Consider the following 26,549-nt stretch of genomic DNA (forward strand, 5'->3'; position numbering starts at 1 on the left):
ACGTGGGATCTTCCCGGACCAGGGCACGAACCCGTGTCCCTTCATTGGCAGGCGGACTCTCAACCACTGCGCCACCAGGGAAGCCCAGTACAGTCTTTCTGACGTATCCTTTATAATGCAGATATAGTTCCACTTTAGAAGATATATAATACCTAGATAATTTATCTGTAAGGTATTTGAGATAGAAAATATGCTGATCCCTAGCATCTGTCACTGTTTATGTTTAAAATATATTGTTTTAGACTATATTAACCCATCAGAAAATTGAGTTATTAAATAAATACTAGTAGTGTTAATGAAGATAATCCTGTTGACATGGAAATTTGTTTTATTTTGTTAAATCATTTCAACTAGTATTTGAAACTTTGTTGTGACCATGGTCACTAAATGAAATTTTTTTTCAAAAACAAAAATAGATAATTTTCATAAGACAAATTTAGGTTTATTTAAAAAGCCTGATGCATATTAAAGTCTGTTTCATTTCAGATTCACTTTTTTGGTAATAGCTTTATGGAGATAAAATCAACCCTTATAGAATACAACTCTGGGGTTTTCAGTATATTCAGAGTTGTGCAACCATTACCACTAATTTTAGCATATTTTCATCATTCCAAAAATGATGAAAATACCTATACTAACATGTTATTCCTTTTTTTTTTTCCCCTGCCCACTTACTACCATCAATCTGCTTTCTTTTTTTGAAGATTTGTTTGTTCTGGACATCTCAGATAAATGGAATCAAACAACACGTGGCATTTTGTGACTGGCTTCTTTTACTTAGCATAATGTTTTTAAGGTTAAACCATGTTGTAACATGTATCAGTACTTCATTCCTGTTTATGGCTAAATATAATATTCCATTATATGGACATACCACATTTTATTTATCCATTCGTTAGTTCATAGACAGTTGGGTTATGCCCACTTTTTGGCTGTTATGAATAATGCTGCTTTGAACATTTGTGTACAGGTTATTGTGTAGACATCCAGTTTCACTTTTGACCTTTCCCGATATATTTTACATAGATATAAACACAATATAGTTTTTTTTATATGTATAAATTTATTTATTTATTTTTGGCTGCGTTGGGTCTTCATTGCTGTGCGTGTGGGCTTTTCTCTAGTTGTGGCGAGCGGGGGCTACTCTTCCTTGCAGTGTGCGGGCTTCTCATTGTGGTGGCTTCTCTTGTTGCGGAGCACGGGCTCTAGGCACGCGGGCTTCAGTAGTTGTGGCTCGCAGGCGCTTGAGTGCAGGCTCTGTAGTTGTGGCGCACAGGCTTAGTTGCTACGCGGCATGTTGGATCTTCCCGGACCAGGGCTCAAACCCGTATCACCTTCATTGGCAGGTGAATTCTCAACTACTGCACCATCAAGGAAGCCCTATATAGTTATTTATTTCACGACTGATAAGTACATTCTTTTTTGATGTGAAAGATTCAAACATTGCATAAACGTATAAGTAAAATGGGAAGGTATTTTAAAAAATTCTTTGTATACCCTTTCATCTCCATCTTTTACCACCCTACAGGTAAGTACTATTGATATTTTAGTGTGTATTCTTTCAGTGTGTTTTCTTTGTGTTAGAATACTTATATATGACACATTAATTTATCTCTTTCTTACAAAATTACTTTATGCAATTTATGTACTTCTTATTTCTAATGACTATCAAAATTCTACCTTGGCATTTTGTTTTTTTCTCCTTTGGACATTTGGGCTATTTTTGATATTTTTGCTAATGTAAATGCTACTGTTGTCATCGTTGCTGTCATGTAAATTTTTTGTTTTTTGGTTTTATTTTCTTGATGTGGGTGGATGGTAGTATCATAAATTGTGGAGAACAGACATAGTGGAATGACCTGACTGTTAGATAGTTGAGTTTAAGGTGCCTTTAAGACATCAGGATGGACATGTCCAGTATGTTGTTGGATATCTGAGTATCACTAGGGATGGAAATTGTGTTGGGGATATTCATTTGTATGTTAATGGCTTACAGATAGTAATCGAAAGTATGAGTATAGATGAAATTATCTAATGTGTGTCTTTTGTGGTAAGAGAACAACACTTGGGGAATGTTAATTTGTTAAGAGGCCAGTGGAAGAAGAGAATTAAAAAAATTAAATTGTCCATGTCTGTCTTTTTTAGAGTTTTAACTAATAATGTTGAGAATAATGTTGAGTTTTACTGAATATCTATTATAAATCTAGTGTAATAGACAGAATTTGTCTTTGAATGTTTGGAAAAATTTATTAGGGACGATACCTTGTATTACTGTGTGTGTTTTTGTTGCATTCTGTTAATGGTTTATTGTTGCTTCAGTTGTGACATTTTATATGTTTTTGGTTAGTGGTAATTAGTTTATGTTCTTTAAAATGCTTTTTAGTCTGTAAGTATTAATTGGGCGTTTTAGAAGGTGAGAAATACTTGGATTACCCTAAATAGTGTGTGAATGGATTGGCAGGATACACAGAGAAATAAGGAAGAGAAGACTATTTGTAGAGCCAGATCTTGTGCAAGGAAAAAACAGGAATCACCAAACACTAGACCTTATAGAAACCTGAAGATAATTCAGGACTCAGAAGGTTGCTGAGAAATTTCCTCTGGGGGAATTAAAACGAGGTAAGCCAGATGTTCAACCAGGGATGATTTTTGCCTCCCAGGGAATACTTGGCATTGTCTGAAGATATATTTGATTGTCAGAACTGAGGGGAAGGTGCTCCTGGTATCTAGCAGGTACACATCAGGGATGCTGCTGTTAAATACCCTCCATGCTCAAGACAAACACCACCACCACCAGCACCCCACCCCCCGCAAAGATTTTATTTGCTCCAAAATGTTAGTAGTGGTGAGATTGGAAACCTTGCATGTTGGCTGCTCTTCGGTCAGTAATCTCTTTGGGGGCATAGGGGCAGGAGTTTCAGGATATAACTATTTATGAACTACCTAAGGGCCCGCACTTTTTTTTTTTTTTAAAGCAGGTACGTGTCGGCATGGTGAATTTTCAGAAAGGGGTTATGAACTTGACAAGCCACCAGACTCAGATTTTCAGTGAATATTTCTCTTATCTCTTGGATGTGGCAAAAGGATTGTGTAGTTGAAATGGACTAAGAATTGGTAGGTTATCAGAGTTTAGGCGATTAAGAACCTATGGTCATTCATGTGAATTTTAAAACCTATGATGTTTGTAATAGTTCGGTTTGAGAAGATTATGCTTGAAGAGTTTTTGGTGATCAATAGATTACTATAGTGAAGAAAGAAGGTATAAGAGCAGAATGGCATAAACCTTAAAAGAAAAGTGGAAAAAATTTTGCATGTGAGATGAAACTGCTGTGCTGGGAACACTGTAGGTCCCTTGATGTGATACAGCCTGCTTAGGAGGTGTATTAGTTTCCTGTGCCTTCTGTAACAAATTACCACAAACTTAATGGCTTAAAACAACAAAAATTTATTTTCTCACGGTTTTAGATGCCCAGAGTCAGAAATCAAGATGTAGGCATGGCTATGCTCTCTTCATAGGTTTTAGAGAGGAGTTTGTTTTTGGCCTTGTCCAACTTCTGGTGGCTGCCCTTGCATTCTTGGGCTCGTGAGCACAGACCCCCAATCTCTGCCTGTTTTCACATTGTTTTCTACTTTCTGTGTTTGTCTCCCTATGAGTGTCTCTTATAAGGATACTTGTCGCTGGATTTAGGGCCCACGTGAATGATCCAGGATGACCTCAAGATTCATATTTTCACTGGGAAAGGGTTTATGTGGGCTTCCAAAGGAGAGGGTTAAGAAAGAGTGAGATCCACTGTGGAAATAGAGTCAGGAGGAAGATAATAAAGGAAATGATAACCGATATGAGGAGCTTGCATTTGGTTGATGGATGTGCATGACTTCTAGGGCCTTTGAGACTGGATCTGTGCAAATTGAAGGTCTTCGGTGTTAGAAAAATGATGCTATTGATAGACCTTTTAGTCTTTGCTTTATGCCAGGTTCAAACTGAGGACTGCTGAAAAGTTGTCCTGTGATCTCAGAAGCAAAATCTTTTCCAGCTGGTTGGATGGCTTTCTGAATTTGTACCAGTGTTTTATGGAACTGAAGAGACTTTTGAAGTAGTTGGGGAAATAGACCTTAAGTAAATTATTTTGGAATTGAGAGGTGTCCTGAGCTGAATTCTGCAGTAAATCTTTTGACAGAATTACTACACCTTGAGATGGCTAGAAGTTTCCAATGATGTATGAAATATCAAAAGCATGTTGGGCAAAATAGTCCTAGGGTTGTATAGAAAAAAGGCTGTTTGATTTTAAGAAGTGTTTTTCTGGTGGGCATGGGGGTGGTTACATTGAGGTGATAGGGTAGTTGTTTTTATTTGACTGGTTGATGTCATGTATTAATAGAATTCCTAAAATTCAGTCATCTCTGTGTTCCTTTTATCAATTTTACTTGGTAGTGGTGGACCACTTGGCTATGCCCATGTTGTGTTAAAAATGCTAACTTGTTTTAATTTAAGGCTTTCGTGTATCTTTTTGTATATGAGATTAGAAATGTGTGTGTAGTGTGTGTGTGCACATGCACATGTGCACACTAGTTTTGTTATCAAGACAAATTTTGTATTATTTTGGGTAACTTGTTTTTTTGCTGCATTCTGGAACAGAAAAGTTATCAGTTATTTGAAAGCAGAGCTATTCCTTCTGCCTGGAACACTTATTAGTCTCAGGTGGGAATATGATTAATGCAGTCAAGGGATAGCAAGGGGGCCAAGAAAACTGGAGCAGAGTGACCAGGGGAAAAACTAGGAAGTAGTTAATAGTTAATATGAGCCTTTGCTTTTGCTCTGATTGAGATGGGAAGTCACTGAAAGGTTTTGAGCAGAGAAATAATGGAGCCTGACTTAAATTTTAAAAGGACTACCTTGGCTGTTTTGTGTAAGAAGCTGAAGGGGGCGGGGGATGCAGGGGAGGGAGGAACAAGGCTGAAGGCACAGTTACCAATTAGGAAGCTGTTGCAGAAATCCAGGTGAGGGATAGTGATAGCTTGGACCAGGGTGATAGTGGTTGAGATGCTAAGTGGTCAGATTTTGGATGTGTTTTGAAGGTAGGTGAGTTAATGATGGCTTGAGTGGATATGAAGTTTAAGAGAAAAGTTGGGGTTGACTCCAAGGCTTTGTTCTAAACAATTAAGGATGAACATGTCATTTACTGAGATGAGGGGGAAAATCCTTTGGAAGCTTTAGGTTTAGGAGGCAAGATTAGGGGTTCAGTTATTGACATGTTAAAGTTTCAGATGTTTAGTAGTTCAGTAAAAATCTCTATGAATAGTATTCCTGTGAGTTTAAATTTTTTGTATTTCAGATTATATTCTCAGGCATTTCTAGATTCTAGATTCTTTTTGTTCTCATTTTCTTTGACCTATTGAGTAAATTGGGATAAATTATTTTCAGAATTTCCATTTTGGTGAGATTTTAAAATACATTGTATGCGCATTCTAAATTTAAAAAATGGTTAAAACCTTTATATGCCTGACCTGTTGAGTGTCAGGATAAATGGACAGAAATGCAATAAAAGTGGAGAACTTTCTCAAAAATTTCAAAGTAATACGTGTACATTGTTATTAAAGTCAAATTGCACTAAAAGCCATACAGTGTTGAATATCATCCCACTCCTCACCTTTCCCCATCTCCCAGTACCTTTCTCCAGGAGCTGCCACTTTCACTGTCCTAGCTGTTTTCTTTATATCTAGCTCCATAGTTTTGGTGGTATGCAATAACTTCTATATTTTGATTGATCAACTTCAGATGTTATTGACTTTTTGCCTCCATAGTTGAGAATTGGCTCTCCTGCTTTCTTCCCCATATACCTTAATAGAGTTACATTTCAAATTGTTTAAGCCAATAGTGAGTGGTACTATAACTATGTAAATATTGTTTACTGCCGAGCTAAGTATTTTTCTGAAACTATATCCCCCTTTTCACTTTTTCATGGAGTTAGTAATTGCCTCACTTTTCTTTTGCTTAATTTCCTAAGATGTTAGGGCAATGTTTCTCCCCAATGTCCTCAACCCCATGTCACATGCAATTTTTCTCCCCAATGTCCCCAACCCCATGTCACATGCCCGACTATTATTTTTTGTACTCAAACAGCAGGTCCAATCCCTTCTCTAACCCACCCACACTACCTTCAGGGTTCCTTTTGGGATCCTTCATTCCATCTATTTCATTGTGGGTTGGTTGCTCTCTTGGCCTGTTCTCTAAAGTGTTTGTGCAGTTAATACTGCCACTGGCAGCAAATTACTTACATTCTTTGAATTCTCAAACTTTTTAGGGGGGGCCTGTCATGCAGCTTGTGGGATCTTAGTTCCAGGGATGGAACCTGTGCCCCCTGCAATGGAAGCATGGAGTCCTAACCACTGGACTGCCAGGGAATTCCCAGAATTCTCAGACTTTTAAATTTTAGCCCATTGTGGTGGTTTTCCATTGCCTTTTTGGATTTCTTTCTCCTTTCATCTCTCTTCCTCCTTTTTTTTGTGATGAGCTTGTTCAAATTTCTTGTCTGTTTTTTCCTTTGATTGGCTATTTTATTGATTTGTAGGATTTTAATAATATAATCTGTACATACTAATCTTCTGTAGGTTACGTTTTACCTTTTACATTTTATATCTATGATCAGTCCATTTGGCATTTGCTTTCATATATGGTTCGAGGTAGGAATCCGGTTTCACTATTTTCCCCATATGATATCCAGTTGTCCCAGCACTATTTCTTTAAAAAATCTATTTTCCCAGCTATGGTATTGTATATCATAAACCAGTTGACCATAAACGTGAGCCTGATTCTGGGCACTCTGTTTTGTTTTATTTTTTTCCGACATTTATTTATTTATTTGGCTGCGCCGGGTCTTAGTTGCGGCACTCGGGATCTTCGTTGCCTCGTGCGGATCTTTTAGTTGCGGCATGTGGGATCTAGTTCCCTGACCAGATATCGAACCCAGGCCCCCTGCATTGGGAGTGCGGAGTCTTAACCACTGGACCACGAGGGAAGTCCCTGGGCACTCTGTTTTGTGTCATTGTTCTGTCCCATTGGTCTATTTGTCTGTCCCTGAACCAATATCACACGTTACTGTGGTTTTACAATAAGTGTTGATATCTGGTAGGGCAGGTTCACCCACCTTGTGGTTTTCTTAAGTGTGATTTCTTATGGTTTATGTAAAACAGATTTTTAAAATTTCCAAACATCTGGGCATTTTCTACTTAGACTTTTGTGGATTATTCATTTCTAGTATAATTGCATTGTGATCAGAGAGCACTTGTGGTATCATTCCTTAGATGTTTGTGGAGACTTGCTTTAGGACTTGTATTTGGGGACACCTTTGTAAATGTTCTATGTGTGCTTGAAAAGAATATATTTTGCAATTGTTGGGATAATGTGTATATATTTGTTTTTTTTAATTATTTTATTTTTTGGCTGCGTTGGGTCTTCTTTGCTGTGCGCGGTCTTTTCTCTGGTTGTGGTGAGCGAAGGCTACTCTTCGTTGCAGTGCGTGGGTTTCTCATTGCAGTGGCTTCTCTTGTGGCGCACGGGCTCTAGGTGCGCAGGCTTCAGTAGTTGTCGCTTGTGGGCTCTAGAGCACAAGCTCAGTAGTTGTGGCGCACAGGCTTAGTTGCTCTGTGGCATTTGGGATCTTCCCGGACCAGGGCTTGAACTGTGTCCCCTGCATGGGCAGGCGGATTCTTAACCACTGTGCCACCAGGGAAACCCCGTGTATATCTTTATTAGTTCAAATTTAAAATTACTTGTCTTGTTCATAATTCTGTATAATTAGTTCATAATTCTGTACATTGAATTTCTTGTTCATTTGTTTTGTTTTTTTGTCTGCTTGTTCTATCACTTGCTGAGAGGGGTGTTGCCAAATCTCTAAGTTACAGTTTTGGATTTATATATTTCTCCTTGTAGTACTTGTAATTAGGGGACTCTATATATCAATTTGGGAATTACACGTTTTCAGACTATGTTTTTAGGTGTGTGCAGTTTGAAATTGTTACATCTTCCTGTTGAATTGAAGCTTTTATCATTAAGGTATGACTCTTTAATATTGCTTTTTGTTTTAAGGTTCTTGGCTTTTTGTTTTGGTTTGGTTTTTACCATACCACGCCACTTGTGAGATCTTAGTTCCCTGACCAGGGATTGAACCCGGGCCCTCAGCTATGAGAGCATGGAGTCTTAACCACTGGACCACCAGGGAAATCCCCTAACAGACTATTTAATGCTTTGGTGTGCTCTAGAGCAGGTGCTGATAAACTGTTTTGTCCCTTGGGCCAAATTTAGTCAGTTCTCCTCCTTTCCTTCATTCCTCAAAATGGTTTTACATTTTTTTTTAAGGGTTGTAAAAAAAAAAATAAACAAAAAACCAAAGAAGAATACGTAATCATGACTGTATGTGAGCTACAAAGCCTAAAATATTTGCTATCTGGCCCTTTGAAGAAAGAGAATATCATGTGAGTCCACCCATGACAATAAATGGTCTTATCAAGCCTTATATTCCATCTTTGTTGGTTTATTACCTTTAGATTCACTCTTGTTCTCCAGACTCCTATTGATGGTTAGTGTAGAGACTGTTTCCTCCTAGGACTGGTCTCTTATTTCTTTGGACTGTGTTGGGATCTAATTCTCATATGACTGGGGAGAATTGGTATGTATTTCTTTTTGAGGCATCTGCTCCAGGTGCAGTAACTGAAAGGTTTTAACTCAGAAGGCTGGTTGGGGGTGTGTGTACCTTTGTAGGCAAGGGATTTGGGAGTTTATAGAGTTTTCAGCCTCCCTGTGTCTGCTGTAGATGTCCCTGCATCTTTGTCTTGAGTTCCCATTTACTACCCACTTTGTCAAAAAATAGGAGCCCACTGGTAGTACTCAGCAGGGTGGGAACCTGTATTATTTCTAGCAGATATACACCAGAACAAATACTAATTTTTTATTCTAGTACCCTTCAATTTGCTAATATTTCTGTTTGTCCTTAAGCTTTGGGTGATTTAAGGAACATTCTAATCTGTACATGAGTATAGATGGATGAATGCTGCTGCCCCTGTTTACTTCCTGCTTTTGAGACCTGTAACAGAAATGATCATGACCCATTGAATACTGGGCACGAATCCAAGAAGGAGGCTGTCGGTGGAGGACACTCATTTTTTTTTTCCTACTGTGAAAATTCCACTTCTTCCAAGTGCATCTTGTATTGGATACGTGTAATGCACTGCTACTCTGTGTTCTGCCTATTTTAAGGATACAGAAATTGTAGTTGGATGGTCTGTTAATATCAAGCATAAAGTTCTCAAAATAGATTATAAACACAGGTCTCTCTGGTTAGGACCCCCTCCCCTTGTGTATCTGGAGAAACTGAGTAAAAATTAAAAATAAGTAGAAGCCTTGGGTTGATACTTAATTCTGTCTTTGGAAGCTACCCCATATGGGGCAGCTGGTTCACAGAGACTTTGCTTCTCAAGAATGAGAAGTGGGATTAGAAGGATGGAAGCAGCTGCTACTTAAGGTCAGTGTTGTTCTTGTCTCCATGAAATTTGGAGCAATATACAGAATTGACAGTTTCTGATTTGCTGTTGTGCCTAGAAATTAAAGGTAGCCTAGTTTGCTTTTCTCTTTTTTAAAAAATGGTTTTAGCAAGAAAAAAAGGACTCAGGTTACTAACGTGAGGAATGAGAGGGGATATTACTAACAACCTCACAGAAATAAAAGAGGATTATAAGAGAATACTATGAACAGTTGAATACACTAACAATTTTGATAACCTAGATACAATGAAAAAATTCCTAGAAAGAGATTGAGTCAAGAAGAAATAGAAAATCCAAATAGACCTATAACAAATGAAGAGATTGAATTAGTAACCAAAAAATCATCCAAAAAGAAAAACTCAGTCCCAGATGGCTTTACCAGTGAATTCTATCAAGTGTTTAAAGAATTAACATCAAGCATTCCTAAACTCCTCCAAAAAATGCAAGAGGAGGGAATACAGCTTAGCTAATTCTATGAGGCCACTGTAAAACCCTGATACCAAAATTAGACAAAGACATCACAAGAAAGGAAACTATGGTTCAATATTTTTTATAAATATACACATAAAAATTCCTCAACTCAGTACATGCAAACTGAATCCAGCAACATATAAAAAGGATTATACACCCTGACGAAATGGGATTTATCCTATCAATGCAAAGTTGGTTCAACATATGAAAATTAACAAGGTGAGATACCATGTTAATAGAATAAAGGGGAACAAAATCACATAATCACCTCAATAGATGCAGAAAAAGCACTTAACAAAATTTAACATCTTTCATGATAAAAACATTCAACAAAGCTGCAATAGAAGAGCATCTATGAAAAGCCTGTATCTAACATTATACTTACCGGTGAAGGACTAAAGGCTTTCCTCCTAAGATCAGCAATAAGACAAGGATATCTGCTTTTGCCACTTTTATTCAACATTGTACTGGAGGTTCCAGCCAGGACAATTTGGCAAGAAAAAGAAATAAAGGCATCCAGATTGGAAAGGAATAAGTAAAACTATATCTGTTTGCAGATGACACGGTTTTATATGGAGAAAATCCTAAGGAATCCACACAAAAAAACCTGTTAGAGCTAATAAATGAATTCAACAAGGTTATAAGATACAAGAACAACATACAAAAAGCAATTGTATTTCTCTCTACTAGTGATGAACCATCCAAAAAGGAAATTAAGAAAATAATTCCTTTTATAGTAGAATAAAAAAACAATAAAATACTTAAGAATAAATGTAACAAAAGAAATGCAAGGCTTGTACACTGAAAATTACAAAACATTGTTTAAAATTATTAAAGATGACCTAAATAAGTGAAAAGATATCTATGTTCAAGAATTGGAAGACATATTATTAAGATGGCAGTATTCCTCAACTTGATCCTCAGATTCAGTGCAATTCCTTATCAAAATCCTAGCTGACTTTTTGGGCAGAAATTGACAAACTGATCTTAAAATTAATATCAAAAAGCCAAAACAATCTTGAAAAAGAGAAATAAAGTTGAAGGAGTCACATTTCCTCATTTAAAAACTTAACTGAAAAAAGAGCCAATGGGAGTTCCCTGGTGGCCTAATGATTAGGATTCCAGGCTTTCACAACACTGCGTGGCCCAGGTTCAATCCCTGGTCAGGGAACTGAGATCCTGCAAGCCACATGGCGTGGCAAAAAAAAGAGAGAGAGCGCTAAGAATATACAGGGGAAAGGACAGTCTCTTCAGTAAACGGTGTTGGGAAAACTGGACAGCCACATGTAAAAGAATGAAACTGGAACACTATCATACACCATACACAAAAATTAACTCAAAATAGATTAAAGACTTGAACATAAGATCTGAAACCATAAAACTCTTAGAAGAAAACATAGGCAGTTAGCTCCTTGACATAAGTCTTGGTGATGATTTTTTGAATCTGACACCAAAAGCAAAAATAAACAAGTGGGACTGCATCAAACTAAACAGCTTCTGCACAGCAAAGGAAACCAACAAAATGAAAAGGCAGCCTACTGAATGGGAGAAAATATTTGCACATCATATATCTGAAAATAAATGATGAATTCATATAACTCAATAAATAGAAAAAAAAACAGTTCAAATAAAAAATGGGCAGAAGATCTGAATGGAATTCTTCCAAGGAAGACATAAAGAGAGTCAACAGGAACATGAAAAGATGCTCAGAATCACTAATCATTAGGGAGATGCAAATCAAAATCACAATGCTATATTACCTCATACCTGTTAGAATGGCTGATATCAAAAAGACAAGAAATAAAAAGTGTTGGCAAGGATGTGGAGAAAAGGGAACCCTTGTGTACTGTTGGTGGAAATGGAAATTGGTGCAGCCACTATGGAAAACAGCATGGAGGTTTCTTAAAAAATTAAAAATAGAACTACCATATGATCCAGCAATTCCACTTCTGGGTATTTACCCGAAGAAAATGAAAAACACTACCTCAAAAAGATATATGTACCCCCATGTTCATTGCAGTGTTATTTTCAATAGCCAAGTTATGGAAACAATCTAAGTGTTCATCCATGGATGAATTTTTGTACATCAAAGGACTCTTATCAAAAATGTGAAAAGACAGCCAATAGAACTGGAGAAAAATATTTGTGGTTCATGCATCTGATGAGTCTAATATCCAGGTAAAAAACTGTTTCAACTCAATGATAAAAGGAAAAATGACCAAATTTTTAGAATGAGGAAAGGATTCAAATAGACATTTCTCCAGAGAAGAAATACAGATGGCCAATAAGCACATGAAAAGATGCTCAACATAATTACTCATTAGGAAAATACAAATTAAAACTTCAATGAGATACTACTTTACACCTAAAAGGATAACTAAAATTTTAAAAATTAATAATAAATGCTAACAGGGTTGTAGAGAAATTGGAACCCACACGCATAGCTGGTGGGAATGTAAAATGTTGCAGCTGATTTGGAAAACAGTCCCTCAGAAGTTAAACACAGAGTTTCCATATGGCCCAATGGTTATATTCTTAGGTATATACCCAGGAAACTTGAAAACATGTTCACATAAAAACTCCTTCAGGATTATTCATAGCATTATTCATGATAGCCAAAAAGTAGAAACAGCCCATCTAACAATCCATCAACTGATGGATAGGCAAACAAAATGTGATATATTTATACAATGGAATAGTATTTAGCCGTAAAGCACAAGATATTACTGAAACATGCTGCAACCCTGCTTGAACCTTGAAAACATTACGTTAAGTGAAAGAAGCCTACCACAAAAGGCCACATGTATTTATGATTTCATTTATATGAAACATCCAGAATAGCCAAATCCATAAAGACAGAAAGTGGATTTGTAATTGCCAGGGACTGGAAGGGGGGTGAGAAATAAGAGAATGACTGCTAATGGGTTTGGGGTGGCAAAGATACTCTGGAACTACTGGCAATTGTTGTACAACTCTGAATATACTAAAACCTACTAAATTGTACACTATAAATAGGTGAATTTTATAGTCCTATCTCAAATTACATCTCAATTATAAAAAAATTTTTTTTTCTGACCACATAACGTAGCTTGTGGGATCTTAGTTCCTCATCCAGGGATTGAACCCAGGCCCTCAGCAGTGAGAGCATGGAGTCTTAACTACTGGACTGCCACGGAATTCCCGAATATAAAATGGTTCTAAAAAAATCACTTTAAACTTAAAAATATATTGGGTGATGTAATCTAAATATTTTAATGATTAAAATTTGAGTATATTTTATTATAATGTACTGTTGGGAAATTGGATGTACTCTTAAATTCTCAGGTACTTTCTAACATATATCTTGTAAATTATCTTTCTATATAAATGTTACTGTGGATTTTCTGAAGTGATCATTTTATGTTCTTTATTTTTTTATTTTTGGCTGTGTTGGGTCATCGTTGCTACACGCAGGCTTTCTCTAGTTGCGGCGAGCGGGGGCTGCTCTTTGTTGCGGAGCACAGGCTCTAGGCGCGTGGGCTTCAGTAGTTGTGGCACGTGGGCTCAGTAGTTGTGACTCGTGGGCTGTAGAGCTCAGGCTTAGTAGTTGTGGTGCATGGGCTTAGTTGCTCCCCGGCATGTGGGATCTTCCTAGACCAGGGATAGAACCTGTGTCTCCTGCATTGGCAGGCGGATTCTTAACCACTGCGCCACCAGGGAAGTCCCATGTTAAGTTTGATTATTGATTTTTGGCCCCAATATTGATTTTATTAGAATTCTATTAATAACTTGGCTCTGGGTTGTGGAGGGATCTTGTCAGTTTAACAGGTTAGAGAATGCATTTCAGTCCTTGATTGCAAGATTTTATTTAATAGAAAGGGATGTTGTTAAGTTGTATAATGCTAGGTTGATAATGATTTAACACGTAGGGCAAACTAAAGTGAAGTGATCCTTAGCATGCCTGAACAGGTGAGTGACAAGTACCGCAGATTTGTGTATCAGTTAACCTTTTTATTATGGTAGGTCCCAACTGCCAAATGTTAAAATATTTAGAAATTGCGAGGAAAAGAAGTAAAGTAAGGTAATTCATCATTTTTAAAATTAAAATTCTTGGCGCTAAAGTAATAAAGGAAATTAAATGAGTTTTCTGTTTTTTCAAGTTATTGTACCTCTGAGGCTTAATCTTGGGTAGATATGGAGCTTCCCAGAAAATTTAACTGCAATATGTATTAATCAGTTATTGCTGAATGAGAAACTGCCCTACAGCTCAGTGGTTTAAAACAACAGTTATTTTTGCTTATATATCTGTAGAGCTGCTGTGGGTTAGGTGACTTAGGCTTAGCTGTGGGTGTGTGGGTGGGCTTTAATTCTCCCTGTGGGTTGGGCTTGGCACCTCATTTGGGGTTTGGCCCAGTCTTACTGTTTGTGTTTCTTCTGGGGCCTAGGCTGAAGGGGCAACATATTCCTGCTGAAACTCTTCTCGTGGTGATGACAGAGGTAACAAGAGGGCAAGACCAACTGCACAAAGATATTTCAAACCTCTGTTTGCATACTTTCTGCTAACACCCCATTGGCCAAATCATCAGATGCAAGGCTATGGGGGCAGGAGAGTATGCTCTGTCCACCATGAGGCCAAAGTAAGACATGTGGTCAAGCTAAGCATCTGATGGGAAGGAAAATAATATACTCCTTACAGGGAGGTGGGGTTTTGGATAGAAGGTAGTGGTTATTTTTGAAGAAAAACCAAATCTATTATACAGTATAAAAAATGAGATGGGGCTTCCCTGATGGCGCAGTGGTTGAGAGTCCGCCTGACGATGCAGGGGACACGGGTTCGTGCCCTGGTCCGGGAAGATCCCACATACCGCGGAGCAGCTGGGCCGGTGCACCATGGCCGCTGAGCCTGCGCGTCCGGAGCCTGTGCTCCGCAACGGGAGAGGCCACAACAGTGAGAGGCCTGCGTACCGCAAAAAAAAAAAAAAAAAAAAAAATGAGATGGTGACCATATTGAGTTGCATGATTTTTGTATGTCAAGTGAAAAATCGTCACTAGGCCATTGTTTAGTCTAGTTTAGTCTAAGTTGTTTTTTTGTTTTTTTCTTTACATCTTTATTGGAGTATAATTGCTGTACAGTGGTGTGTTAGTTTCTGCTTTATAACAAAGTGAATCAGTTATACCTATACATATGTTCCCATATCTCTTCCCTCTTGAGTCTCTCTCCCTCCCACACCTCCAGGCGGTCACAAAGCACCAAGCTGATCTCCCTGTGCTATGCGCCTGCTTCCTATTAGCTATCTACCTTACGTTTGGTAGTGTATATATGTCCATTCCTCTTTCTCGCTTTGTCACAGCTTACCCTTCCCCCTCCCCATATCTTCAAGTCCATTCTCTAGTAGATCTTTGTCTTTTTTCCTGTCTTACCCCTAAGTTCTTCATGACATTTTTTTTTCTTAAATTCCGTATATATGTTAGCATACGGTATTTGTCTTTCTCTTTCTGACTTACTTCACTCTGTGTGACAGACTCTAGGTCTATCTCATTACAAATAGCTCAATTTCATTTCTTTTTATGGCTGAGTAATATTCCATTGTATATATGTGCCACATCTTCTTTATCCATTCATCTGATGATGGACACTTAGGTTGTTTCCATCTCCTGGCTATTGTAAATAGAGCTGCAATGAACATTTTGGTACATGACTCTTTGAATTATGGTTTTCTCAGAGTATATGCCCAGTAGTGGGATTGCTGGGTCATATGGTAGTTCTATTTGTAGTTTTTTAAGGAACCTCCATACTGTTCTCCATAGTGGCTGTACCAATTCACATTCCCACCAGCAGTGCAAGAGTGTTCCCTTTTCTCCACACCCTCCCCAGCATTTATTGTTTCTAGATTTTTTGATGATGGCCATTCTGACTGGTTTGAGATGATATCTCATTGTAGTTTTGATTTGCATTTCTCTAATTATTAATGAAGTTGAGCATTCTTTCATGTGTTTGTTGGCAGTCTGTATATCTTCTTTGGAGAAATGTCTATTTAGGTCTTCTGCCCATTTTTGGATTGGGTTGTTTGTTTTTTTGTTATTGAGCTGCATGGGCTGCTTATAAATTTTGGAGATTAATCCTTTGTCGGTTGCTTCATTTGCAAATATTTTCTCCCATTCTGAGGGTTGTCTTTTGGTCTTGTTTATGGTTTCCTTTGCTGTGCAAAAGCTTTGAAGTTTCATTAGGTCCCATTTGTTTATTTTTGTTTTTATTTCCATTTCTCTAGGAGGTGGGTCAAAAAGGATCTTTCCGTGATTTATGTCATAGAGTGTTCTGCCTATGTTTTCCTCTAAGAGTTTGATAGTGTCTGGCCTTACAGTTAGGTCTTTAATCCATTTTGAGCTTATTTTTGTGTACGGTGTTAGGGAGTGATCTAATCTCATACTTTTATATGTACCTGTCCAGTTTTCCCAGCACCACTTATTGAAGAGGCTGTCCTTTCTCCACTGTACATTCCTGCCTCCTTTATCAAAGATAAGGTGACCATATGTGCGTGGGTTTATCTCTGGGCTTTCTGTCCTGTTCCATTGATCTATCTTTCTGTTTTTGTGCCAGTACCATACTGTCTTGATTACTGTAGCTTTGTAGTATAGTCTGAAGTCAGGGAGCCTTATTCCTCCAGCTCCGTTTTTCGTTCTCAAGATTGCTCTGGCTATTCGGGGTCTTTTGTGTTTCCATACAAATTGTGAAATTTTTTGTTCTAGTTCTGTGAAAAATGCCAGTGGTAATTTGATAGGGATTGCATTGAATCTGTAGATTGCTTTGGGTAGTAGAGTCATTTTCACAATGTTGATTCTTCCAATCCAAGAACATGGTATATCTCTCCATCTATTTGTATCATCTTTAATTTCTTTCTTCAGTGTCTTATACTTTTCTGCATACAGGTCTTTTGTCTCCTTAGGTAGGTTTATTCCTAGATATTTTATTCTTTTTGTTGCAGTGGTAAGTGGGAGTGTTTTCTTGATTTCACTTTCAGATTTTTCATCATTAGTGTATAGGAATGCCAGAGATTTCTGTGCATTAATTTTGTATCCTTCTACTTTACCACATTCATTGATTAGCTCTAGTAGTTTTCTGGTGGCATATTTAGAATTCTCTATGTATAGTATCATGTCATCGGCAAACAGTGACAGCTTTACTTCTTCTTTTCCGATTTGGATTCCTTTTATTTCTTATTCTTCTCTGATTGCTGTGGCTAAAACTTCCAAAACTATGTTGAATAAGAGTGGTGAAAGTGGGCAGCCTTGTCTTGTTCCTGATCTTAGTGGAAATGGTTTCAGTTTTTCATCATTGAGGACGATGTTGGCTGTGGGTTTGTCATATATGGCCTTTATTATGTTGAGGAAAGTTCCCTCTGTGCCTACTTTCTGCAGGGTTTTTATCATAAATGGGTGTTGAATTTTGTCGAAAGGTTTCTCTGCATCTATTGAGATGATCATGTGGTTTTTCTCCCTCAATTTGTTAATATGGTGTATCACATTGATTGATTTGTGTATATTGAATATATCTGCGTATGTTCCTTGCATTCCTGGAATAAACCCCCCTTGATCATGGTGTATGATCCTTTTAATGTGCTGTTGGATTCTGTTTGCTAGTATTTTGTTGAGGATTTTTGCATCTATGTTCATCAGTGATATTGGCCTGTAGTATTCTTTCTTTGTGACATCCTTATCTGATTTTGGTATCAAGGTGATGGTGGCCTTGTAGAATGAGTTTGGGAGTGTTCCTCCCTCTGCTATATTTTGGAAGAGTTTGAGAAGGATAGGTGTTAGCTCTTCTCTAAATGTTTGACAGAACTTGCCTGTGAAGCCATCTGGTCCTGGGCTTTTGTTTGTTGGAAGATTTTTTAATCACAGTTTCAATTTCAGTGCTTGTGATTGGTCTGTTCATATTTTCTATTTCTTCCTGATTCAGTCTTGGCAGGTTGTGCATTTCTAAGAATTTGTCCATTTCTTCCAGGTTGTCCATTTTATTGGTATAGAGTTGTTTGTAGTAATCTCTCATGATCTTTTGTATTTCTGCAGTGTCAGTTGTTACTTTTCCTTTTTCATTTCTAATTCTATTGATTTGAGTCTTCTCCCTTTTTTTCTTGGTGAGTCTGGCTAATGGTTTATCAATTTTATCTTCTCAAAGAACCAGCTTTTAGTTTTATTGATCTTTGCTATCGTTTCCTTCATTTCTTTTTCATTTATTTCTGATCTGATTTTTATGATTTCTTTCCTTCTGCTAACTTTGGGGTTTTTTTGTTCTTCTTTCTCTAATTGCTTTAAGTGCAAGGTTAGGTTGTTTATTCGAGATGTTTCCTGTTTCTTAAGGTAGGATTGTATTGCTATAAACTTCCCTCTTAGAACTGCTTTTGCTGCATCCCATGGGTTTTGGGTCATCGTGTCTCCATTGTCATTTGTTTCTAGGTATTTTTTTATTTCCTCTTTGATTTCTTCAGTGATCACTTCGTTATTAAGTAGTGTATTGTTTAGCCTCCATGTGTTTGTATTTTTTACAGATCTTTTCCTGTAATTGATATCTAGTCTCATAGCGTTGTGGTCGGAAAAGATACTTGATACAATTTCAATTTTCTTAAATTTACCAAGGCTTGATTTGTGACCCAAGATATGATCTATCCTGGAGAATGTTCCATGAGCACTTGAGAAAAATGTGTATTCTGTTGTTTTTGGATGGAATGTCCTATAAATATCAATTAAGTCCATTTTGTTTAATGTGTTATTTAAAGCTTGTTTCTTTATTGATTTTCATTTTGGATGATCTGTCCATTGGTGAAAGTGGAGTGTGAAAGTCCCCTACTATGACTGTCGATTTCCCCTTTTACGGCTGTAAGTATTTGCCTTATGTATTGAGGTGCTCCTATGTTGGGTGCATAAATATTTACAATTGTTACTGTTACAATTCTTGGATCGATCCCTTGATCATTCTGTAGTGTCCTTCTTTGTCTCTTGTAATAGTCTTTATTTTAAAGTCTATTTTGTCTGATATGAGAATTGCTACTCCAGCTTTCTTTTCGTTTCCATTTGCATGGAATATCTTTTTCCATCCCCTTACTTTCAGTCTGTATGTGTCTCTAGGTCTGAAGTGGGTCTCTTGTAGACAGTATATATACGGGTCTTGTTTTTGTATCCATTCAGCCAATCTGTGTCTTTTGGTCGGAGCATTTAGTCCATTTACATTTAAGGTAATTATCGATATGTATGTTCCTATTCCCATTTTCTTAATTGTTTTGCGTTCGTTATTGTAGGTCTTTTCCTTCTCTTGTGTTTCTTGCCTAGAGAAGTTCCTTCAGCATTTGTTGTAAAGCTGGTTTGGTGGTGCTGAACTCTCTCAGCTTTTGCTTGTCTGTAAAGGTTTTAATTTCTCCATGAAATCTGAATGAGATCCTTGCTGGGTAGAGTAATCTTGGTTGCAGGTTTTTCTCCTTCATCACTTTAAATATGTCCTGCCAGTCCCTTCTGGCTTGCAGAGTTTCTGCTGAAAGATCAGCTGTTAACCTTATGGGGATTCCCTTGTGTGTTATTTGTTGTTTTACCCTTGCTGCTTTTTTTTTTTTTTTTTTTGTGGTACGCGGGCCTCTCACTGTTGTGGCCTCTCCTCTGTTGCGGAGCACAGGCTCTGGACGTGCAGGCTCAGCGGCCATGGCTCACGGGCCCAGCCGCTCCATGGCATGCGGGATCTTCCCGGACCAGGGCACGAACCCATGTCCCCTGCATCGGCAGGTGGACCCTCAACCACTGCGCCACCAGGGAAGCCCCCCTTGCTGCTTTTAATATGTTTTCTTTGTATTTAATTTTTGACAGTTTGATTAATATGTGTCTTGGTGTGTTTCTCCTTGGATTTATCCTGTATGGGACTCTGGGCTTCCTGGACTTAACTATTTCCTTTTCCATATTAGGGAAGTTTTCAACTATAATCTCTTCAAATATTTTCTCAGTCCCTTTCTTTTTCTCTTCTTCTTCTGGAACTCCTATAATTCGAACGTTGGTGCATTTAATGATTTAATGTTGTCCCAGAGGTCTCTGAGACTGTCCTCAGTTCTTTTCATTCTGTTTTCTTTATTCTGCTGTGCAGTAGTTATTTCCACTATTTTGTCTTCCAGGTCACTTATCCGTTCTTCTGCCTCAGTTATTCTGCTATTGATCCCATCTAGAGTATTTTTCATTTCATTTATTGTGTTGTTCATCATTGTTTGTTTCATCTTTAGTTCTTCTAGGTCCTTGTTAAATGTTTCTTGCATTTTGTCCATTCTATTTCCACGATTTTGGATCATCTTTACTATCATTATTCTGAATTCTTTTTCAGGTAGACTGCCATTTCCTCTTCATTTGTTAGGTCTGGTGGGTTTTTATCTTGCTCCTTCATCTGCTGTGTGTTTTTCTGTCTTCTCATTTTGCTTATCTTACTGTGTTTGGAGTCTCCTTTTTGCAGGCTGCAGGTTCGTAGTTCCCGTTGTTTTTGGTGTCTGTCCCCAGTGGCTGAGGTTGGTTCAGTGGGTTGTGTAGGCTTCCTGTTGGAAGGGGACTAGTGCCTGCCCCTCCTGTTGGAGGGGACTAGTGCCTGTGTTCTGGTGGGCGAGGCTGGATCTTGTCTTTCTGGTGGGCAGGTCCACGTCTGGTGGTGTGTTTTTGGGTGTCTGTGGACTTATTATGATTTTAGGCAGCCTCTCAGCTAATGGGTGGGGTTGTGTTCCTGTCTTGCTAGTTGTTTGGCATAGGGTGTCCAGCACTGTAGCTTGCTGGTCGTTGAGTGAAGCTGGGTGCTGGTGTTGAGATGGAGATCTCTGGGAGATTTTCGCCATTTGATATTATGTGGAGCTGGGAGGTCTCTTGTGGAGCAGTGTCCTGAAGTTGGCTTTCCAACCTCAGAGGCACAGCACTGACCCCTGGCTGCAGCACCAAGAGCCTTTCATCCACACGGCTGAGAATAAAAGGGAGAAAAAAATAATTGAAAGAAAGAAAGAAAGAAAGAAGGAAAAGGAAGGAAGGAAGATGGAAAGAAGGAACGAAAGGAGGGAGGGAGGAAGGAGGGAAGGAAGGAAAAAAAGAAAGATTAAAGTGAAATAAAATAAGAAAATATAATAAAGTTATTAAAATAAAAAATAATTATTAAGAAAAAAAATTTTTAAAACGGACGGATAGAACCCTAGGACAAATGGTGGAAGCAAAGCTATACAGACAAAATCTCAGACAGAAGCATACACATACACACAAAAAGAGGAAAAGGGGAAAAAAATCATAAATCTTGCTCTCAAAGTCCACCTCCTCAATTTGGGATGATTCGTGTCTATTCATGTATTCCACAGATGCAGGGTACATCAAGTTGATTGTGGAGCTTTAATCTGCTGCTTCTGAGGCTGCTGGGAGAGATTTCCCTTTCTTTTCTTTGTTCTCACAGCTCCCAGGGGCTCAGCTTTGGATTGGGCCCCGCCTCTGCGTGTAGGAGGGCATCTGTTCTTCGCTCAGACAGGACCGGGTTAAAGGAGCAGCTGCTCTGGGGACTCTGGCTCACTCAGGCCGGGGGGAGGGAGGGGCACGGAGTGCTGGGCGAGCCTGCGGCGGCAGAGGCCGGCATGACGTTGCACCAGCCTGAGGCGTGCCGTGCATTCTCCCGGGGAAGTTGTCCCTGGATCCCGGGACCCTGGCAGTGGTGGGCTGCACAGGCTCCCTGGAAGGGGGGTGTGGATAGTGACCTGTGCTCGCACACACGCTTCCTGGTGGCGGCAGCAGCAGCCTTAGCGTCTCATGCCCGTCTCTGGGGTCCGCGCTTTTAGCTGCGGCTCGCGCCCGTCTCGAGCTCCTTTAAGCAGCGCTCTTAATCCCCTCTCCTCGCTCACCAGGAAACAAAGAGGGAAGAAAAAGTCTCTTGCCTCTTCGGCAGGTCCAGACTTTCCCCCGGACTCCTTCCCGGCTAGCCGCTAGCCGTGGTGCACTAACCCCCTGCAGGCTGTGTTCACGCCGCCAGCCCCAGTCCTCTCCCTGCGCTCCGACCAAAGCCCAAGCCTCAGCTCCCAGCCCTGCCCGCCCCGGCGGGTGAGCAGACAAGCCTCTCGGGCTGGTAAGTGCCGGTCGGCACCGATCCTCTGTGCGGGAATTTCTCCGCTTTGCCCTCTGCATCCCTAATGATGTGCTCTCCTCCGCGGCTCCGAAGCTCTCCCCCTCTGCCACCCGCAGTCTCTGCCCACGAAGGGGCTTCCTAGTGTGTGGAAACCTTTCCTCCTTCACAGCTCCTTCCCACTGGTGCAGGTCCCGTCCCTATTCTTTTGTCTGTTTTTTCTTTTGCCCTACGCAGGTACGTGGGGAGTTTATTGCCTTTTGGGAGGTCTGAGGTCTTCTGTCAGCGTTCAGTAGGTGTTCTGTAGGAGTTGTTCCACGTGTAGATGTATTTCTGGTGAATCTGGGGGGAGGAAGGTGATCTCCAGTCTTACTCTTCCGCCATCTTCCCCTCATCCCTAAGTTGTTTTAATACTTAATAGACAGTTCATAGATAATACTGTTTTTGTATTCTCATGTTTTTTTATAGATTGTTTTACTTTAGCTATAGAATTTTTTTTTTTTAAGTTTAACAACCAGAAAACACACAGTAAGTTATTAGAAGCATCATTCATTAGAAGCATCGTCCATCAACCTGAAGAAAAAAGTTATGTGATTTTCATTTCAGGAAGGTAAGTGGCCTATACTATTACAGTTCAGTGCCTTCAAAGATAGTTGGTCAGTATACCAAATATACTTAATATATTCAGAGAAATGTAACTTTTTTTGACAAGATTATATGTTTACATAATAAAATGGGGTAGTTAGTGAAAAGTAAGTTTTTTTTTGTCACACTTCTCACTTGGTCCCGTAGTTCTCTTTCCTAGAAGTCTTCACTATTACTAGTTTCTTGTGTATCCTTCCATACCTTTTGTGTGCCTAAACAAGCATACGTTTCTATATCTTTCCTTCCTCCCACTGTCTCCCTTTTTTTCTTTTTACACAAAGGGAAGTACACCCTGTTATGCACCTTGCATTATTTGGCTTAACAATGTTTCTCGGTTCTAGGTCCATATCAGTTACTTACAGTTCTATTTTTTAGACAGATTTATTAAAGCATAATTTATGTATAATAAAGTGAACCCTTTTAAAGGGTACAATTTGGTGGATTTTGACAGATTTACACACTCTTGGAACCACCGTCATAATCAAGATAGAGATCATTTCCATTACCTCCAAAAGTCTATCTCTCCCTCCACTCCTGACCCCAGGCAGTGACTCATCTGCTTTCTGTTACTGTAGATAAGTTTGCCTTTTCTAGAATTTCCAAAAAGTAGAATCATAGTTTGTATAGTCTTTGTGTCTAGCCTTTTTCATTCAGCATCCTGATTGTGAAGTTCGTTCATGTGGTTCCAGTAGTTTGCTCCCTTTGATTGCAGAGTGTTCTGTTATATTGACATACCACATTTTTGTTTATCCATTCACCCGACTTTTGGGTTGTTTTCAGATTTTGGTTATTGTACACAAAGCTGCTTTTAAGATTTTTGGACAAGTTTTTATGTGGAGTGAACAGTATTCCTTCCTAAAAAATCTTTGTTTACCTCAGAATCTCAAAGATTTTTGCCTTTTTTTTTCTTTTAGAGTTTTATAGTTTTACATTATGTCTGTGATCAGTCTCAACTTAGTTTTGTGTGTTGTGTGAGGTAAGTGTTGATTTTTTTTTTTTTTCTACTTGGATATCCAGTAGTTCCAACACTGTTTTTTTTCAGACTTTTCTTTCAACTGACCATAAATGTATGGGTCTGTTTCTGGATTTTCTTCCATTGATCTCTGTGTCCCTTTGTCTTGATTACTGTAGCTTTTTAGTAAGTCTTGAAATCAGATAGTGTATTTCGAGGTTTTTTTTAAAGGGCTTTGACTATTGTATGTGGATTTTTTTTTTTTTTTTTGCTTTTTCACATAAGTTTTAAAATCAGCTTGTCAGTTTCTGTATAAAAAGCCTGTGGGAATTTTGCCTGGAATTGAGTTGAATCTCATCTCTGCTTTGACATGATTGCATGATATAGTATGAGTGTATCATTAATTATAAAGCAGTTTATAATGATGGACGTTGTGGATTTTCAGTCTGTTGCTCCAGTGTTCCAGTGAATTTTGTATTTACTTGTGTCTGTGCACTTGTGCAAGTATATCTGTAATATAAAGTCTTGAAAATGAAATTGTTTGATATTTAGCATTTATAATATAATATTGATTGATATTGACAAATTGTCCTGCATAGACATTGAATCACCTGCAGTAATATGAGAGTAACCTGTCACAAATCCTTGCTAAGACTGTGTTGTTAAACTTCTTGATCTTTTGCCAGTCTGACAGGTAAAAAATGGTATTTTGATTTGGTTCTAATTTGTTATTCTGTTATTATTTCACCAGCCATCTGTGGTTTACTTCCGGTGAATATATTATGGTGATAAGCTTATGCTGTTTCTTGCCAGTATTTTTCCCCCAGTTTTATCCCTCAAACTTGACTTCTGAATTTTGTAACAAGGCTTGAAAGCCTTACCCACTCAAGACAAATAGTAAAATTCTCCCAAGTTTTAATCTGTTTTTTATGGGGGGGGTTGTTTTATTTTTATTATTATTATTTTTTTTGGCCGCACCGCGCAGTTCCCCAACTGGGGATTGAACCCGCGCCCTTGTCAGTGAAAGCGCAGAGTCCTAATCATTGGACCACCAGGGAATTCCCATGACAAACTTTTCAAAATCTTTTTTTCTCCATTGTGCTAGATGCTTTGACCCTTTTAATCTGGACACTCATGTCTTTTAATTATAGGAAAATTTCTTGAATTCTTGTTTTTTTTCAGTTCTTTTTCTCTGTTTTCTAAAACCAGAATTACTGGACTCTTCTGCATGGCTGGTCCTTTTTCTTCTCTTTTGTCTCCTATTTGCCACCTTGCTGTTTTTGTTCTGCTTTATAGGTGATCTCCTTACCTTTATCTTCTATTGCTTCTATTGACTTTTTAATTTCTTTAATATTAGTTTTAATTTTCAAGAGTTCCTTTTTGTACTGTGAATGTTCTTATATATTTGTTTCATGAATGAATTAACTTATTTTTAGTTTTTGTCTGTGCATTGTTTTTTTCTTCCAAGCTACTTCCTCCCTGTTTTTTTAAGGGTCTCCTCTTGTATGTGGTGATTTCTGGTTTTGCTCATGGTTACAAGTGAGACACTAAAAACTAATTGGAAACTGTTTAGATGGTGGGTAGTCTCCTGCTGGTAGGGTGTGAGTGAGTGAGTGTGTGTATGTCTGTGATTAATGACTGTGGGCCCTATCAGTATTTTTTAGGTCTTTTCTCTAGTTTTGTCAAATTCATTAGAAAATTATCTTTTAGTCTCCTTCCTAGAAGGCATAGGCTAGGCTGCTGTCCTCTGGGAGTCTCTGAGTAGGCAAAGAGCGTTTGGGGTGGAAGGACTGGGTTTCAGTAATCAGTATGTGTACTGCTACTTACTCCCTCTGTTGTCAGTGTGATACTTCCTCCCTCAGCTGTGACTGTTGAGCCCACAGACCAAAGACCTTTTGTTTTACTCCTTCCCAAAATTTATACCAGTCTTTAGGGAGTGATGCAGGGGTAGTCTTCTGGGTGGTAGTAATTGGAAAGGCTGTGTGGCAGTCTTTCCCCTTTTGTGAGTCCCATTTTCCTCCCCATAACCTATCTCCTGGTACTGCCAATTTCTGCTTCTTGAGGGATTCTGTGGTTTACGTAGAGCTGTTTCTCACTTGGCTTTCCTGTTTCTAATTTAAGATCAGTTTTTTTTTGAGTCTGGAGGTTAGTTATTTGTCCTTCTTTGTAGCTTCTGTACGTTTAATTTTTATCATCTACACTTTTGTTCTTCATCCTTTGAGTTTATGGTTTTGTCTTGCTTCGTTTTAATCTGTTGCTTTTTTTTTTAGTGGGTATTACATGAGAGTAGAGGTAAATGTGTGTGTTTAAATCTGCCTTTTTTACTGTGTGTCACTGTTTTTCTATGAATATAGTTATTTATGTGTACTGTTTTTCCTCAAAATAGGATTTTACTAGTTTAACCATTATATGTCTATATTATGAATTGTTTTTTGTATTTTAAAACTTTTTTTAAAACATAAAATGGATTTCATCAATGAAATAGAAACGTTATATTTCATTGGATGCATGTACCATAGATTACTTCAGGTTAGAAATACTAAAATTAAGTGCTATGTGTAAACTGAACTCTGAAGACTGATGGTAGGATAGGATAAAATTATGGAGTATAGATTAACATGTTGGTTAATAGATTTGATGAGATGTAAATGAATGATTACATCTTTGTACCTTTTAAACATTTTAAAATATTTTACTTTTAGGTGCTGTGTAATGTGTTGAAAGGAAATTATAAGGAATGATTTTGTCAAATTTTTATGAGTTATGGTGGCTGAAAGATCAATTCTTTCTTGTGGGAAAGGAAATGTAAGTAACCTCAAGGAATAGATTGATTTTCAACTATTCTATGCTTACATGAGACAGGTT

At 38.3% G+C, this 26,549-nt stretch overlaps 1 protein-coding gene across 4 annotated transcripts in view; it reads left to right on the forward strand.

The window, feature by feature from the left end:
• ESCO1 (establishment of sister chromatid cohesion N-acetyltransferase 1) overlaps window positions 1-26,549 on the forward strand; it is a 72,503-nt gene that overhangs the window by 4,226 nt on the left and 41,728 nt on the right. For 2 of the 4 annotated variants that reach the window (XR_009566489.2, XM_060310994.2), the window contains exon 2: window positions 26,387-26,489. The gene's annotated coding sequence lies outside the window, so the exon portion shown is untranslated. Of the gene's footprint in view, window positions 1-1,346; window positions 1,529-22,593; window positions 22,698-26,386; window positions 26,490-26,549 lie in introns of those variants that run through there. The other 2 variants (XM_060310995.2, XM_030842587.2) reach the window with 2 other exon arrangements.

Source organism: Globicephala melas, chromosome 13 (assembly GCF_963455315.2).
Source record: "Globicephala melas chromosome 13, mGloMel1.2, whole genome shotgun sequence".
In the NCBI taxonomy this organism is placed as follows: domain Eukaryota; kingdom Metazoa; phylum Chordata; class Mammalia; order Artiodactyla; family Delphinidae; genus Globicephala; species Globicephala melas.